This window comes from Anabrus simplex, chromosome 4 (assembly GCF_040414725.1).
Source record: "Anabrus simplex isolate iqAnaSimp1 chromosome 4, ASM4041472v1, whole genome shotgun sequence".
Lineage (NCBI taxonomy): Eukaryota > Metazoa > Arthropoda > Insecta > Orthoptera > Tettigoniidae > Anabrus > Anabrus simplex.
Window position 1 is genome coordinate 303,651,270 of NC_090268.1, and position 19,220 is coordinate 303,670,489.

The following is a 19,220-nucleotide window of genomic DNA, read 5'->3' on the forward strand; positions in this document are numbered from 1 at the left end:
GTGGCCTCTGGAGAGGCTTGGTGCAGGTCTTTCAATCTGACGCCGTATAGGCGACCTGCGTGTCTATGAGTATGGGGCCCTACCTGTGATGAATTCTAATGCTTAACACGTCATACACACCCAGCCCCTGAGCCATTGGAATTAACCAATCAAGGTTAAAATCCCCAACCTGGCCGGGAATCGAACCCGGGAACCTCTGGACCATAGGCCAGCATGCTAACCATTTAGCCATGGAGCCGGACATTAATCAATAAATCACCATTGATCTGCATTTAGAGCTGTGGTCCAGGTGCCAGATTCCCTATCTTTTCTGAAATGATATCAAAGTAGCTGGAAATTTATCAAACATCTCTCTTAATAAATTATTACAATCCCTTACTCCTCTGGGGTGAGACTACACAAGTGTACAATATGTGGTAATACGTTATCATGAAACAAATTACAGATTAACCAATATAATAATGCTCTTCAGGACCTGCTCACCTGATGAGCTAAACTGAGCACTGTCCCTGCGTTGCAGGAGGCCATAGCCCTTAGGGGATTCACACGGCTAATTTATTTATTTATTTATTTATTTATTTATTTATTTATTTATTTATTTATTTATTTATTTATTTATTTATTTATTTTACTCCTCTGCCTATAAATGAGTATGTGCCCAATTTGTCCTCTTGAATTCCAACTTTATCATCATTTTATGATTTTATGATTTTTCCTACTTTTAAGATGTTTATTCATTTACTAATGTCATTCCAAGCCATCTCTCCACTGACAACTGATATCATTCCGGTTAGTCAAGCTGTTTAAAAAATATGACTAAATATTACTAAAGTTTATTAGGATCAACCTATTCAATACAATTGAGTTCCTAAAGTTAGGATTTACATTTGATTATACTAAAATTTGATGGGACATGTTTCGCCTGTTATAAAGGCATCATCAGCCTTTTTAAACTCATACCTAAAAGACAAAAATCAGGATCCTGATTGTTTTGGTCAAAATATAACATTAAGAAATGTGTATTACAAAATGTGAAATTGTTATGAATTCTGAATTGACAATTTACAATTAAAGCTTGTTTAAAATGTTTACAAAGAGATGAATAAAGTAGGTGTGGTATTACACAGGTGATTTACAATATTTTATCAAATAAACAACTAGTCTATATCACGTAATAATAAGAAGGTCTATGGCTAAAGTTGAATCTTGAGCTGCATTATCAATGTACAAGTGAAATTTGATTGAAAACAACCCAGTTTAAATTTGAAGAAAAGGTTAAAATGGACCTTTAGTAGGTTAATTGAGATGACATTGAAACTTTCTTATTGGAAACTTGTGATATTAAATCATCTCCCTTGGTAAGTTATTCCAATCCCTAACTCCCCTTCCCCTATTTCCTTTAATTCCATGTGGAACATAGGGCCTCGATGAAATTTCTCCAGCTTGTTCTATCTCCCGCCAATGCTTTCACCTCCCTCCATGTCTTGTTAGCTCCAGCAATCTCCTTATCTATGGTTCTCTTCTCGGTCTGCCTTGCCTGCGACTGCCTTGTGGATTCCAACTCAATGACTGCCTTGTGATACTCTCTTGTGGTCTCCTCAGGGTGTGCCCAATGCATCTCCATTTTCTTCTCATTATCTGTTCCTGTATGGGACTTTGACATGTGGCCTCCCAAAGGTCTTTGTTTGAGATAGTTTTTGGCCACCATATTCTCATAATGTTCCTCAAACACCGATTTATAAAAGTCTGTAACCTTGTGGTAATGTCTTTGGTCACTTTCCAGGTCTCACTTCCAAATTTAACATTTGAGTTGAATATCCTTAGCTTCGTTTTTATACAAATGTGAGGGGATCTCCATATTGGTTGTAACTGTGCAAAAGCTCCTTTGGCTTTATTTATACGACTCACCACATCTGTAAAAGCACCTCCATCCTGGCTTACCATGCTTCCTAAGTAGCAAAATTCCTCTACCCTTTCTATACCCATTCCATCTAGAGTCAAGTTGCAATTGTTACGATGGTTTATGCGCATTTCTTTCTTTTTGTTATTAATCTTTAAGCCTACTTCTTTAGCTTCTATTTTTAAGTCATTCAGTTTGATTTCCATGTCCTGAAAACATTCTGCAAGAAGACAGAGATCATCCGCATAATCCAATTCTTCCAATTGGTTATTTAATCCCCACTGAATGCCACACTTTCTATTCGTTGCCTCTCTCAGCATACAATCCTGTGTCATGATAAACAAGATTGGCAATAGTAGACATCCTTGTCTTACTCCAGATTTTACAGATTCAGACAGCTTCCCTTTATGTTCTACTTGACAAGTATATCCATCATACATTGCCTGTGTAAGACGGACTATCTTTTGTGGAATTCCGAACTTTTCCATAGCCTTCCACATTTTCCTCTGGTTGATAGAGTCAAAGGCCTTTTCGAAATCAATGAAAAGTATATACAGAGATGTCTGATACTCAGCAAATTGTTCAATGATTAGCCTTAGTGTGTTAATCTGATCCACAGTAGACCGACCTTCTCTGAAACCTGCCTGTTCTTGACATAGTCTCCTGTCAACGGCTATGCTTATTCTGTTCAGTATGACTCTTGACATCACTTTTCCCCCATATGAGAGCAACATTATTCCCCTCCAGTTATTGCAGTCTGAGAGGTCCCCCTTCTTCGGTATCTTGATGAGGACACCCTTCTTCCACTCCTCAGGGACGTGTTCTTTGTTCCATATTAGTGTTAGAAGTGGCTCCATGATTTCCGCTGTTAAATCTCGATCTACCTTTAGGGCTTCTGGGATAATGTTATCTACACCAGGTGCTTTGCCACTCTTCATTTGTTTCACTGCTTGTGCAATCTCTTGTCGTGTTGGTGGTTCTACCGAGATGTCTGGATCCTCCAAAATGGTTTCAACTTCTTCAGTTCTCGATTCCTCACCAAGATGATTGAGTACTTCCATGAAGTGATGTCTCCATCTTTCCAATTGTTGTGTCTCAGATGTCAAGGCTACTCCGTTTGCATCTCTGACTGGTTTCTGCCCTGAAAAGTTCCTCCTTGAAAGCTTTCTCATAATGGCATATACTTCTTTGCTGTTGCCGACTCTTGCTGCTTCTTCTGCTTGTGTTGCCAGTTGGTCTGTAAACACTTGTTTACCTCTCCTCGCTTTCTTCTTAACCTCCTTGTTGGCCTCCCTTTATTTTTCTATTGCTACTGCTTTCTGGTTTCTTGTTCTACTGGAGTTGACAAGTGCCTTTCACTCTCTTCGCTTTTGGATTGATTCCCAAGTGTCATCTGATATCCATTCTTTCCTCCCTGGCTCTCTGTAGCCCACTATCTCTTCACATGTGTCATGAAAGAGTTCTTTGACTGTTTTCCATTTGGTATTTACATCTTCATCTGGTTGTTCGGCAAGGGCTTCAAACCTGTTCTTCAAATGTACCTTAAATTCATTTTGCACTTCAAGTTCCCCAAATTTCCCAGAGTTGAAATGTTTCATTCGTACTGCTGCCTGTTTTACTGGTGCTGCCACCTTCATTCTAACATCAGCAATCATAAGGTGATGGTCGCGGCCTACATCTGCTCCACGTTTATTCCTCACATCTAAGAGTGAATGTCTCCATCTTTTACTTATCGCCAAGTGATCAATTTGGTTTTCTGTGCAGAAATCAGGTGACACCCATGAGATCTTGTGGCAGTTCTTATGTGGAAACAATGATCCACCTATAACCAATCCAAAATTACTGCATAGGTCTATGAATCTCTAGCCATTATTATTTTCTTCTCCTATTCCGTGTCTACCTATGATGATTTCTTTTCCTTCATTTTCATTACCGATTTTTGCATTTAGATCTCCCATCAACACCACAATGTCCTTCTTCTTTATCCCTGCCAGTGTTGATGTCAGCCTGTCATAAAACTCCTCCTTCTCTTCCTCTTCTGCTACCTCTGTTGGTGCATAGCACTGTACTATGGTCACAGGTCTAACTTTGGTTCTTATTCGTACAGTAATTATCCTGTGTGATACAGGGGTCCATTCCATTATGCTATTTTTTGCTTTCTTTGTGAGTAAGACACCCACTCCACTTGAATGCTGTCCATCTTGTTTCACTCAACCCAAGTATCTCCAGTTTATACCTTTTCATTTCTGCCACTACTTCTCTCAGTCTGCCGGTTTCATACATAGTTTTAACATTCCAGAATCCGATTCGTGTTCTGTATTGCAAAAGTCGTCTCCATAAAATCCGGCCGGTATAAATTTTGTCTGGTTTCTGTAATAAGTTTAATTCAGGTGTGCGAGTTATTAGCCCACAGCACCCTAAGTCCAGTGGAGGGGCTGCCTCCTGTCTGCGCTAGACCGCAGGATTTTTCTGTACGGGTTATCTCCCTTAGCCTTTAAAGATTCCTCTTTACCACAAGGCGGTGGTTTCTTCTTTATTTATCCCCAAGAAGAAGCGTTGCCTCATCCGCCAGCTTCACCGTAACAAAGGACCCCTTCTCCGCCGTTGCTGCCGTTTAGGTCTTCACCAGAGCCTCGTTAGCTGTCACTTTTCAGGGTTCCTGTAGGGCCTTCACAGCTACCGTAGCGGTCATGGGGCACACACAGTCCCCACTGTACATCACCCCTACAGGCAATCCCCTACTTCATGTTGCTCACCTCCCACGACGTGGACGAAGGGTTGGCCTTGTGGGAGGTTAACTCCCCTTCCTGTAAATGAATATTTGCCCCAGTTTGTCCTCTTGAATTCCAACTTTATCTTCAGATTGTGATCTTTCCTACTTTTATAAACGCCATTCAAACTTATTCGTCTACTAATGTCATTCCACGCCATCTCTCAGCTGAAAGCTCGGAACATACCACATACCAAAATGAGAATAGTTACTTGTAACATACCATTTAGTCGAGCAGCTCTCCTTCTTTCTCTCAATTCTACCCAGCCCAAACTTTGCAACATTTTTGTAACGCTACTCTTTTGTCGGAAATCACCCAGAACAAATCGAGCTGCTTTCTTTTGAATCATTTCCAGTTCTTGAATCAGGTAATTCTGGTGAGGGTCCCATACACTGGAACCATACTCTAGTTGGGGTCTTACCAGAGACTTATATGCCCTCTCCTTTACATCCTTACTACAACCCCTAAACACCCTCATAACCATGTGCAGAGATCTGTACCCTTTATTTACAATCCCATTTATGTGATTATTCTAATGAAGATCTTTCCTTACATTAACATGTAGGTTTGTATAGCAGTACCCATTAATTACTGTCATCCCATCAGCACTAATTAAAACTGAGAGGACTTCTCTTCTTTGTGAAATATATTACCTGACTTTTCACCCCATTTACCATCATACCATTGTCTGCTGTCCATCTCACAAATTTGACAATATCTTATTTCAGTCGCTCACAATCCTGTAACTTATTTATTACTCTGTACAGTATAACTTCATCCACAAATAGCATTATCTGCAATTCCAGTTTCTTACTTACATCACATATATTTGTAAGAAAACACACAAGTCCATTTACACTACCTTGTTGGACCCTCCCCCCTCTTAATCACTACAGAATCAGATATTTCTTCACCTACTCTAATTTTCTGAGTTCCGTTTTCTAGAAATTTAGCCACCTATTCAGTCACTTTTTTCTTTTTGTCTATTCCTATAGCCCTCATTTTCATCAGTAATTTTCCATGATTTACCCTGTCAAAGGCCTTGGATAGGTCAGTAGCTAAACAGTCCATTTGATCTCCTCATTCAAAAATATCAATTATATTTTGGTAGAATCCTACAAGTTGAGCCTCAATAGAATAACCTTTCCTAAACCCAAACTTGCCTTCTACCAAACCAGTTAATAATTTCACAAACCTGTCCACTATAATCAGAAAGAATGCTTTCCTCGAGCTTACCTGTAACATACGTCAAGCTGACTGGCCTGTAATTATCCACCCTTTCTTTTGTACACTGAGGATACTAAGCATCCCCCCCAGTCATTTGGTATAGCTCCTTCATGCAAATAGTAATCAAATATGTACTTCAAATATGATATGATATCCCAACGCATAGCTTTTAGTATATTACCAGAAATCTTATCAATTCCAGTTGCCTATCTAATTTTTAATTCTTGTATCTTTTTGTAAATATCTTTCGTTACCATAGGTAACAATATGCTTATATCCAATTATCGTTACATACTGCTGACTAAATATTTTTGCCTTCTATAAATCTTCACATATGCTGCACACCCCTTGGTCTGTTATAATTCCTGGAATGCCCTTCCTGGAGCCTGTTTCTCTCTTAAAGTACTTGTACATTCCCTTCCATTTTTTTACTAAAACTCATATAAGTGCCAAATTTGTTTGCCTTCATGTTATCCTTAACTGACTTCACTAAATTCAATTTCCTGGTGAGTTCCTCCAATTACTGCTTACTTCCACAACCTTTCCTAACTGTATTTCTTTCCAACCTGCATTTCCTCCTTCATCTATTTATTTCTCTGTTATAATATAGCAGATCTATGCTATTCCACGCCACCTTTAAAAGTGCATACCTGTTTTCACACTCCTTAACAGTTGCTTTAACCCATATGCTTTTTATATCTTTATTTACTATTTTTCATTGGTCATAATTCCTTTTTTTTTTAACTCCTTCATACTTTCCTTATCAACCATAAGGTACTGCCTAATATTTCTACTTTTACAAACTTTCTTTCTAATACATTTATTTTTAACTATGGCAAAAACAACTTTGTGATCACTTATACCATCTGTCACTTCAGTTTCCCTATATAGCTTATCTGGTTTTATCAGCACCACATCTTAGAATACTCTTCCCTCTCATTGTTTCTTTTACTTTCTGGTTCAGCTGTCCTTCCCAGATTGACTTATTTACCAATTGTTATTCATGCTTTCTGTTATTTGCATTATCATCCCAATTAACATTTGGTAAATTTTAATCACCCGCTACAATCATGTTCCTTTCAGTGTCATTTCACACATAACTGATTAACTTATCAAATAATTCTGCATCAGTGTTGCCCCTTCTAGGTCTGTACACCCCAAAAACATCGAAATTGCCTATTTTCTTTAGAGATGAGCCTTACCTAGAATCTCATGTTTCTCATCCTTAACTTTTTCATAGCTTACAAATTCTTCTTTCACCAGAATGAATTTTCTTCCTCCTACCCTTCCTATTCTGTCTCTACAACAAACACTCCAGTTCAGGAAGAACATTTCTGTATCCATAATATCACTTCTTAGCCATGATTCAACTCTTAGTCCTCAGCTTGAAGGCTGGTTGGATCCTCAACAGCTCCACTATTAGCTGTCATAGGTGGCCTAGGCATCACCAAAGAGGCATACAATGACTTAATTCTATTCCTTTACTTACAGTACTTCTACAGTTTACCACTAACAATTTTATGTCATCCTTACATAACTTCTAACTTCCTGCACACTCATCATTGCTCCCTAGCCCATTCCATTTCCCTGTATATAACTCTTCTAAACAAACCTCCTAAATTGTGCGTACCACTGTAGTTCAAATGAAGACCAACTGAGCGTAGATCCCTATTTCCTACCCACCCATTAGGATCTACAAATCTCACTCCCAGTTTCCCACATACCCACTCAGTAGTCTTCTGCTTACCTTCCATTCATTATCCCTCCTACCCAATATCCCACTGACAACAATCTCCGCTCCCTTAAATTTCTTCCGGGTTATATTAACCATGTCCCACACATCCCCAACTATGTTGGTACCTATTCCTGCTTGCCTTACATTGTTGGTACCAACATGAAATTATACCACCTTATCATTAGCCTGCTCCCCTCCTATGTTTTTCAACATCTGTCGTAACCTAATTCCAGGATAATACTCTACCTTAGTTTCCTGTCCTCCACACACTTTCCCCACATGTCTGAAATTGAGTCCCCCATAACCGGAGACTTAACCTCTCTCACCTCATTAGATTCCCTTTCCTCCTTATGTATATTTCCTGATTGTTACAGAATCCAATATCTCCTTCCTTGTCTCACTCTCATGAAACTGTTCTAACTCCTTCTTCCTATATTATAATCTCTGTTTCTCTTTCCTACCTCTCTCTGCCCTCTTTCCTCCTCCCGCCACTCCTCTGTAATACTTCCTTGTTCGTTCTCTTCCCTCTGCTGTTCTACCTGCAGTAATTCATTCTGATTCCTTACCAGTACCTCTCCTGAATTCTCTACATGAGTAGATCCCTTGGCCCTCAGTTTCCTTCCCCTTAAAACATAGCCCACCTGTCTTCCACAACTTCTCCCCTTCCTTCCGCTGCCACTGTTATACCTACCATACTATGTATACTGCTGGATAGAAACCTACCTTCATTTCTGTCCCATAGCAAAAGTTAAAGTTATCTTAAGACCTGCCAACTGTGGAAGAAATAAACGTTTGCTTACTGTTGCTACTGGACTTATTTCTCCTCGCTGTGATAGCCATGTGAGCAGCTGCAGATTTATGCTGCTCAAGATGGGATTTCTGCTCACATTTAACCTGAAATGAAGAATCCAAATCCTAAGTACTCTTCAGTAAGCGAGCTAGGGTATTGCAATGCAGGTTTTAGGTCAGTTACGGGAAACTTACTTCTTTGGAGCAATGCCTGACAGAAGAATACTCGATCATTCATAATGAAGTGTCCATCTGTAGCAATCCATTTTTTCAATAAGTGCGATTTAGGCATTGTTTCGCTATACAACAGTTACGGTTAGAAAATACTGCAGGAACCATTCACCACACACTCTACCAGCTGTACTCTCTGTGGATGACTAAAGACGAAACTGTTTACGTTCCTCCTGACCTTCTATCAGGTGCATCAAGGAGCCACCAGATGTCACATGTGTAGTAGGAAGCATGGGATGTGCTGCATTTAATGGTAGTAACCTGAACTATCTCCATTCTACTGCTTGTAATTGCGGTGGAAATAATTTTACAATGCATTTCAATACCTTCTTTATTTAAAGAAGGTAAAACAGCTATTTAGGTTATTTTAGGTGTCAACCCCTCATTTAGGATTTTTAGGTGCAATTAAATAGTGAGGGGAAAAAATAGATTAAAACCTAAAAATCCAGGCCCTAATGATAACAGAGATATTCGTGATTTTGTATATTTGTTGCTAAGTCCATATCAACGCCGAGCCATGAGAAAATGGGTAAACAGAATTTAATGAAAATTGGTATAAAGAGTCGGGGAAGAAGAAAGTACAGTCTACGCTATAAACAATTTTATTCACCCTGAATGAAATGGTAGTTTAGGGGAACAAGTGTAAAATTAAATTTTTAAATTCCTATGTTATTGGTACTATCGAAAAGTACTACATAACAAAAGTTATATAAATACAATTTCCGATCATTTATGTTTTATTCAATTTTACCGTACTGACTACGATAAGAGTGGTATTTCAGAGTTGGAAGAAAGTAAAATGTAAAGGCCATTGAAAGCTCATAAAATTGATCAACGATAACATTACATGGACCCTTGTTGTTGTGATATTCTTTGTCTCTTATGCTGCCACTCATCTCTGATGCTTGGGATTATTGCTGCATACCAAGTACAACAGCCTGCCTGAATATTGGCGTGAAATAGCTGGGAGTTAGATAACTTTCTTCCGTAGCATGCCATTTCTCTGGTTCATAGATTTTCTGATACTGCTGGTACGTAACACACTGGTTCATCATAGTATTCCAGTTATTCAATCCCTACTCTGAGGCGCTGATTTGAATGAGCAGCGCGTACACTTAACGGAATAATAGCTGAGGAGTGTTCACAACTCACGGCTGTCTGCAGCCTGGTCATTCCAGCTCTGGAACTTTAGACCGTTAGATCGGCAGTGTAGTACTGTTCGTTAAAAGTGAGAAAATGTGTGTTTTTTCATTTGATCAAGTATTTCATACGATAGAATTGCTTTTAATCACGACATTCCTACTGGCATCATTGTAATGACTAGGGCTCAGATTCGAGCATTTTTGCATATTTTTTTCCTGAATAGTTAACATTGAAAGAAGCCTTTCGGTGGTATTTTCATCTCTCTGGGACCAATTAGAATTTAAATTTATCTAGCATATAAATGTATAAAAGCGCGGTTTTCAGAATAGAAGCATATAAATGCATATTCTTGTGGTTTTCGTCTAAATAGTTTGTTTTTCTTTGAATTCACCCCCGAATTCCGGCCCTGACCATCCTTAAGGTTCGAAAATAATTGTTGAAAAGCTTATCTGGTGTGAATAATAGAACCGCAGGTTTTTAACCTTTAGTGAGATCATTCACACACCCTAATTGGCCTCTGCCGGATTAGAGTGCGACTCGTCAGATAAGCGATGGAAGCCCCAAGCATCCTTTCACTTTGAAATGAGAGATATTTTAGTGGTGTGCCTATTTTGGGAACCAGTATTGTTTAGATAGCTTTTCCCATGAAGTGGTGGAAGATCCGACCCGGTCAAGTCAAGTTTCTGCATTCTACTCTCAGTTCTCAGTTCGTAATCGTATCCCTACGTACCTATTGATTTCTTGTGATTTCTAACTACGCGATGCCTAAAGTTAAGGAATCTCTGAGTGTTTTACTCCGACGATGTGCAAAGGAAGACCCTGACTCGTTTTCTATTGAGGGGAAAATTCTTTTCTGAAAATGTGCTAAAAAGAGGTAAGTTCTTATTGACATTTTCACATCTACATTCTTAAAGTTATTACTGGTCAAACCGTTGAAATTTCAAGTAAGCCGTATGTGCAGCATACGGTGCCTGCCTGCTAGGTAAGTAGAGATAAGTCTAAGAATTCGGAGTGTAGACCCGTTAGATCCTCAGATTTTACATTTCCAATACGGAAATTGACGTTTGGATTTGCTGATTTTTCATAGGATCATTGAGAGGGTGCTCGTATTTCTACTGCAATATTTGAAAATAATTTCATAGTCCACAATGCTTCATTTTTGTTCATTCAATGTATTTTTTTCTCACTTATGCGTACCTACCTATTTATTGTCAGATCAAGATTTCGAAGTGTTTTCAATTTTCCCAACATAAAGCCACAAGTGAGCACTCAGCAAAAGTTGAAGAATTTAAAAAAAGGAAATCAAAGAAACAAGCGCTGATACAATCTTTGTTCAATCAGCAACAGCACTTTGACGAGTTCTCTTCAAGAGTTTGTAGGGCGTTTTTAAGCACCAACATACCCCTCTACAAGGTCGAACATGCTGAGATTAGAGCTTTGCAGGAAGAGAGTTGCCTCATGAGTCGACCCTACGTAAAAATTACGTTTCTTCAGAGTATGAAAACGTACGAATTCATGCACGATTGCCGTATTCCGCATCCTCGTTTAAACAATTTAGAAGTAATTTTAACATGGATCTGGCTCTGTCGTAATGAAGGTTATCTCTCAATAATACCTTCATTCCACGAAGAATATTCATTCAGGTACTTTCTTTACCTGGTTCTACACGCAATCAGGGACGACATCAGGAGCCATCCAATTTGGTTATCTATCGACGAGACCACAGACAGTTGTGGAAGATACATGGCCAATGTTATTGTTGGAAAACTCAATCCCAGTGAACCGGGGAAGGGCCACCTAATTCTGTGCAGGGAGCTAGATGTGACAAACCATGGTACTATTGTGCGAACAGTGCAAGCAGCTCTGCGTAAGTATATTTTTGTTAATTTATTTTTTGAGCGTTTTGCCAAAGAAGAATAAGTACAGTCTGGCTATAATTTCAATGAATTCTACGTATGCTCAATGAAGACTCTGATAGTTCTGATAGTTAAATATCTCTTACAGTTGTACGACATGTCAGAATTCCATTAACTGAACGGTTCACCCTTCATTTCATGCCTTCCAGTTTCAGGCTTGCTGTGGCCAACCTTTCCAGATGAGGAGGTAAACAAAGTACTCACATTGGTGACTGACGTTGCTCCCTACATGATTAAGGCTGGGAAGAGCCTCAAGCTTCTCTACCCGAAGATGTTACATGTTACTTGTCTTGCCCATGCAATGCACAGAGTTCCTAAGGAGCTGCGTGAAAAATCGTCCAGCGTCAACAGCATCATTTCCTCAGTGAAGAAAATTTTCGTCAAGGCTCCTTCTCGCGTCCATGCCTTCAAGACGATGCATCCAGAGCTCCCTTTACCTCCCGAGCCCATATTGACGCGATGGGGAACTTGGATCTTGGGTGCCTTGTATTACGCTGAAAATCATAGGGCAATTGAAGAGGTAAGACTAGTTGAAATGTTTAAAATCTTCTCATTTTCGAGGCTTTCTCTATCATTCTTTTCATATCCTTTATCTTTACTCCATCATACGGCACCTAATTTTGTAATTTTCTCAGTTATTCACCTTGGCTAATGTTTTTCATTTATATTTTTTCCAGGTGATCAATACGTTTGATGAGGCGGACAGCAAGTACATCGCGAAAGCTAAGGCTGCTTTTAAAATGAAGGGCTTGATGCCATCCTTGACTTTCATAAAAGCCTACATGAGCGTCATTCCTGAGGCCATCTTAAAGTTGGAATCGCGAGGGATGGAGTTGGTTGAAGTGGTCGCTACAATACAAGGAGTTGTCCAAGAAGCCGACTCGTGGCCTGGAGAGACTGGGAAAACCGTGAAACAAAAATTGGAGTTTGTGCCGGCTCGAAATCCCGGTTGGAGTGCAGCGTTGGACTTGGAGAGGATGCTACGTGGCAAGTCTGAACCGTCAGAGGATTTTCCGAACTACTCTGCACAAGAAGCAGCATCATTCAAGTATTTACCTCTCATGTCAGTTGACGTCGAAAGATCGTTCTCATCATTGAAACTTTTATTGACTGATTTAAGAAAATCATTCAAAACTAAAAACATAGAAAAAAATTCTTGTTGTACAGAGCAATGCAGATCTACTTCATTTCTTCTTCTTCTTCATGTGCCATGTCCTCGCAGAACGTTGGCGATCAGTAGCATGATCTGTTGTTTGTTCATAGCTGTTCTGAACAGAGTAAGCTTTGTCACCCCAAACCACTGGCTCAAGTTGCCGAGCCATGATGTCCTACTTCTCCCCGGACCACGTTTTCCATTAATTTTCCCTTGGAGTATTACTTGCAGAAGGTGGTATTTAGAGTTCCGCATCATATGACCAAAGTATTCTAGTTTCCTTCTCTTGATGGTAGTGAGAATTTCTGGTTCTTTGTTCATACGGTGCAAAACGTCTATATTGGTCATTTTAGCTGTCCAAGGTATCTTAAGCATCCTTCGGTACGTCCACATTTCAAATGCTTGCAATCTCTTGCACATGGTCTCAGTTAGTGTCCATGCCTCAACGCCGTACAACAGAATGCTGAAAACGTAGCACCGGAGTAGTCGTGTCCGTAGTGAAATGGAAAGGTCACGGCTTGTCAAAAGTTTCCTAAGTCTCTGGAAAGAAGTTCTGGCCTGCTCAATTCTGCACCGGATCTCGTGAGTAAGGTCCCAGTCATCTTTGATGTGACATCCCAGGTATTTAAATGTTGCCACTCTCGCGATCTGTTCCTTCGCTGTTGTGAGATTACCTCGAAGGCCATCTTCATTCCTACCTATAACCATCCACTTGGTCTTCTTTACATTAAGCTTCAAGCCCATTGCGCTGCTGGCTTCAGTAACAGCATTAAGTAGTTCCTGTAGATCCTGGAGATTGGTTGCAAGTAGCACAGTGTCATCGGCGTACCTGATGTTATTTATGATGAAACCATTAACCACAATTCCTTGAGTCTTTCCGTAAAGAGCATCTCAAAAAATCTTTTCTGAATAGATGTTGAAAAGCATGGGGGAAAGAATACAGCCTTGGCGAACTCCTTTCATAATTGAGACTTCTTCCGAGACACGACCATCAACTCTTATGCCAGCACACTGGTTCCAGTAGAGATTACCAATAATACGAATGTCCCGTCCATCAAGTCCTAATTCTGAACATCTTGTAAATGAACTATTAAACTGTAACTTTCATAAGAAAACTTCTCATATATATACTTGAAACTTGAATGCGAGTATATCGCAATGTATCATACATACAATTAGAAAATAAAGCTCGTATATAAAGATATGTTATTGGTTTTTTTGTTTCACTTTCCTTTCTATAGTTTTTAACGGTGTTTTTCAAGCACATTCTGCATGTTTAACTGCATATAATGTTTTTTTCGAGCATATCTATGGAGCATATAATGGGTTTTTCTAGCATATCTATCGAGCATATAACACATGGTTTTCGAGCATATCTGGAGATTTTATCGAGCCTATCGATCCGAGCCCTAGTAATGACCTATGTTGATTTCAGTTGGGAAAACCACTAGGACAGTCTTTCTGAGGATGTAAAAAAGCAGGTGGAGATTGAGTGTCTGCCATTATAATGAAAAACCCCAACTTAGTCGTGACTGATGGTAGGCAAGGGGGCCTACCATTGCAATGAAAATTCTCTAACCCAGTCTTCACATAAGAAAATACGTTTGGTGACTTCCCCGTCGCGTTTCTAGGGTAATGTTAAGAGCTATGCAATTTAATACAATCTTACTCACAATGTGTACACACTACCTAACGTAGAATTCTGCATACGATGTAGAATTCCAAAGCAAAGCATGGGTACATCAGCTAGTATATTAATAAAATAACTACACTACTTTAGTGTATTATTATATTATTAAACCCTTCCATGCACTAATAGAAATGGAAACTGTTGTTAAACATTGAAATACTGAAATGATTACACTAAAAATTGCACAGCAGTTAACTAAGCAGGATACTATCTAATACAATAACTGTCCTAGATTTCTAAACTGCACTTAAGCATAACAGGTTAACTGAAAGAACAGAAATGTAGGGTAAAACTACATACTTATATTATTCAACAGATATTATTATTATTATTATTATTATTATTATTATTATTATTATTATTATTATTATTATTATTGCTGTTGTTGTTGTTGTTGTAGTTGTCATCGTCGTTGTTGTTACACAGTACAATTCTTCTTAACTATAAAGGAATTCAATTAATACTACTTCATTTACCTTCACTTCACTACACTGTCAGTATACAAGCTCTTAGAGGTTAGCACAGAGCAGAATTAGACGAGTGGTATAGACTAGGGAAGTACTATGTCGTATTTGTTGACTATAAAAAGGCTTTTGATCTTATCAACAGAAATATCCTGATAGGAAAATTAAAACATATGATTGGTGACAACACACTCGTGAAAATTGTTGAGACCATACTAGACCACAACCTAATCAAAATTGTAGATGGAGCATCCTCATCCGGGAAAGTAATTCAAACAAATCGGGTACCTCAAGGAGACCCCCTAAGTCCGCTACTATTCAATGTAGCAACAGCTGATATCACACGAATAATGATGGACTCTCCTGAGACTACTCTAATAATGTACGCTGATGATATGGCACTGGGATCGAACTCAAAGGCAGAACTACAGACGACAATGATGAAGTTAGAAGCTTGGGCATCAGATAACAAATTTGAAATTAACCTGGAAAAGACAGTACAGATTGTGTTCAGAAAAAGTGGCAAGATGGCCAAGGACGACGCTGTATCATTAAAAAGTAAAGCACTAGAAATAGTCAAGAAATTCAAATACGTGGGCATCATGGGCATCACGTTCCAAACGAGCATGACATCCTTCAATAACCACGTTATAGACAAAAAAACAGCAGCAATCAGAGCCATTCACAATATCAAGAATCTATCTATGCTATACCTTAACAAAGCGATGACTTTATTCAAGACCACAATAACCCCAATTGTCAAATACGGAATCAAAATAATATGGGGCAACCTGACAATCGGTGACTTGGAGAGGATAGATGATGATGCTTGCTTGTTGTTTTAAGGGGCCTAACATCGAAGGTCATCGGCCCAAGGAGAGGATAGAAAGAGTCAAAGCGAGATTCCTCAAGAAGGCCCTAGGAGTAGGTAAACTGGCACCCTCCAGACTTGTTTATGTACTGGCACGGGAAACCTACTTCATTGAAGATCTACTACTCAATCTACCATTGCCATCTACCAGTCCATTCCAAGAGTTTCAGAAAAAATTTCTTAAGAAACGTGCGGAAATAGACCCAGAATTCTACAGCAATGATGCCATGAACGAAGGCTTCCACCACAAAATATGCGCAAAGACAAAATTCCACAACCCAACAGAGGACTGTGTTTGTACATTGTGAGTGCGACCACTACCATCTGCTAAAGTGCAAAAATAAACAAACAAAAAATCCTAACAGAATAAATCAAAATGTAAATTAACACAACAAAATATTAATTTGAGTGCTCCTTATAAATAAATAAATATATATGTATATACCATTGAATATACTGCCTATTAATGTATTTTTATAAAAAATCTTACTGGGATGTAATGTAAAAGAGCGTAATAAATTATACTGATTTATGCAAATACTGTAAATACAGTATATAACACTAAGTTACTACTTGTATTGAATCCAATATGGCAGCTCAACAATGTGATTAAAATTATCTTGCTTTTTTTTTTTTTTAAATCTTCTCCAATAGCACCTTGTTCACATGTTTTGAATTTAGTGCCATCGTCCAACCCATGGATATTACAAATATGCTGGAGATCAGATTATCTTTCAATGAGCACATTTCTGTCACCTCTGCAACTTGTGGATGACCTCCACAGCTGGTTTACTAAACTATCATATCTATATATAAAACTAGCAAGATACTCATGCTTCGCTACGGTATTGCCTATACAGAAATTTATAGTTGAATTCATACATTTTATATATAATCCGCCAAAATTTGCAATCTGATGGCAAAGTTCCTCCCATTTTTCAATCTTTCTTTCCAGCAACTGATTTCGTACTTCTCGGGCTAGCTCCAGGTATTCCGCCTGGTCAGTTAGGTCCCTAAATCTTTGCCATCTTTTCTTATAAGCATTTTTAATATGGATCAAATCCTTGAGGAGATCCGGCGTGGTGTCGTCTTGGGTGCCTTGGCGGTACTGAACCCACGGCCGGACTGCATTCGTAGTATTACCCGTCCAGGACCCATTTCCAGCACGGTCCGCACATATTGACGACGGTCCAGAACATTATTAATATTATTAGGGTGGTTGATATTAGTTGAATTTAGATGATGATGATTATTATTATTATTATTATTATTATTATTATTATTATTATTATTATTATTATTATTATTATTATTATTATTATTATACATACATTATCATTATAGACTGTTATGCCTTTCAGCGTTCAGTCTGCAAGCCTCTTAGAATTTACTAAACGTCGCCACAATCTTCAATTTGCAACTAGTGTTGTGGCCTCATTTAGTTCTATACCTCTTATCTCTAAATCGTTACAAACCGAGTCTAACCATCGTTGTCTTGGTCTCCCTCTACTTCTCTTACCCTCCATAGCAGAGTCCATTATTCTCCTAGGTAACCTATCCTTCTCCATTCGCCTCATATGATCCCACCACCGAAGCCGGTTTATGCTTACAGCTTCATCCATCGAGTTCATTCCTAAATTTGCCTTTATCTCCTCATTCCGTGTACTCTCCTGCCATTGTTCCCATCTGTTTGTACAGCAATCATTCTCGCTACTTTCATGTCTGTTACTTCTAACTTATGAATAAGATATCCTGAGTCCACCCAGCTTTCACTCCCGTAAAGCAAAGTTGGTCTGAAAACAGACCGATGTAAAGATAGTTTCGTCTGGGAGCTGACTTCCTTCTTGGCCCCAGGGGCTCTGAGCTTTGGAGCATGGGTTGTCGACCACGGGGCCCTTAGCTGAGTCCTGGCATTGCTTCCACTTACTTGTGCCAGGCTCCTCACTTTCCTATCCGACCTCGCTTGGTCAACTCTTGTTCTTTTCCGACCCCGACGCTATGAGGTTTGCGAGGGCTAGGGAGCCTTTCATTTTCATGCCCTTCGTAGCCCTTGCCTTTCTTTGACCGATATCTTCATTTTTCGAAGTGTCGGATCACTTCCACTTTTTCCTCTGATTAGTGTTATATAGAGGATGGTTGCCTAGTTGTACTTCCTCTTAAAATAATAATCACCACCACCACCTGACTTCCTTCTTACAGAATACTGCTGATCGCAACTGTGAACTCACTGCATTAGCTTTACTACACCTTGATTCAATCTCACTTACTATATTACCATCCTGGGAGAACACACAACCTAAATACTTGAAATTATCGACCTATTCTAGCTTTGTATCACCAATCTGACATTCACTTCTGTTGATTTTCTTACCCACTGACAAGGATTTAGTCTTCGAGAGGCTAATTTTCATACCATACTCATTGCACCTATTTTCAAGTTCCAAGATATTAGACTGCAAGCTTTCGGCACAGTCTGCCATTAAGACCAAGTCGTCAGCATAGGCCAAACTGCTTACTACATTTCCACCTAACTGAATCCCTCCCTGCCATTTTATACCTTTCAGCAGATGATCCATGTAACTATGAACAGCAAAGGTGAAAGATTACAGCCTTGTCTAACCCCTGTAAGTACCCTGAACCAAGAACTCATTCTACTTTCAATTCTCACTGAAGCCCAATTGTCAACATAAATGCCTTTGAATGATTTTAATAATCTACCTTTAATTCCATAGTCCCCCAGTATAGCGAACATGTCCGGCTCCATAGCTAAATGGTTAGCGTGCTGGCCTTTGGTCACAGGAGTCTCGGGTTTGATTCCCGGCAGGGTCGGGAATTATAACCATCATTGGTTAATTTCACGGGCACTGGGGCTGGGTATATGTGTCGTCTTCATCATCATTATATCCTCATCACAACGCGCAGGTCACCTACGGGTGTCAAATCGAAAGACCTGCACCTGGCGAGCCAAACATGTCCTCGCACACTCCCGGCACTAAAAGCCATACGCCATTTCATTTCATAGCGAACATCTTTTCCCTCGGTACCCTGTCATATGCTTTCTCTAGATCTACGAAACATAAACACAACTGCCTATTCTTCTCGTAGCATTTTTCAATTACCTGGCCCATACTGAAAATCTGATCCTGACAGCCTCTCTGTGGTCTGAAACACCACTGGTTTTCATCCAACTTCCTCTCAATGACTGATCGCACCCTCCCTTCCAAGATGCCAGTGAATACTTTGCCTGGTATACTAATCAATGAGATACCTCAATAGTTGTTGCAATCCTTCCTGTTCCCTTGCTTATAGATAGTTGCAGTTACTGCTTTT

General features: G+C 39.3%; 1 protein-coding gene across 1 annotated transcript in view; it reads left to right on the forward strand.

The window, feature by feature from the left end:
- LOC136872673 (uncharacterized) overlaps positions 1-19,220 on the forward strand; it is a 108,786-nt gene that overhangs the window by 70,166 nt on the left and 19,400 nt on the right. The gene's annotated exons all lie outside the window — the stretch shown is intronic.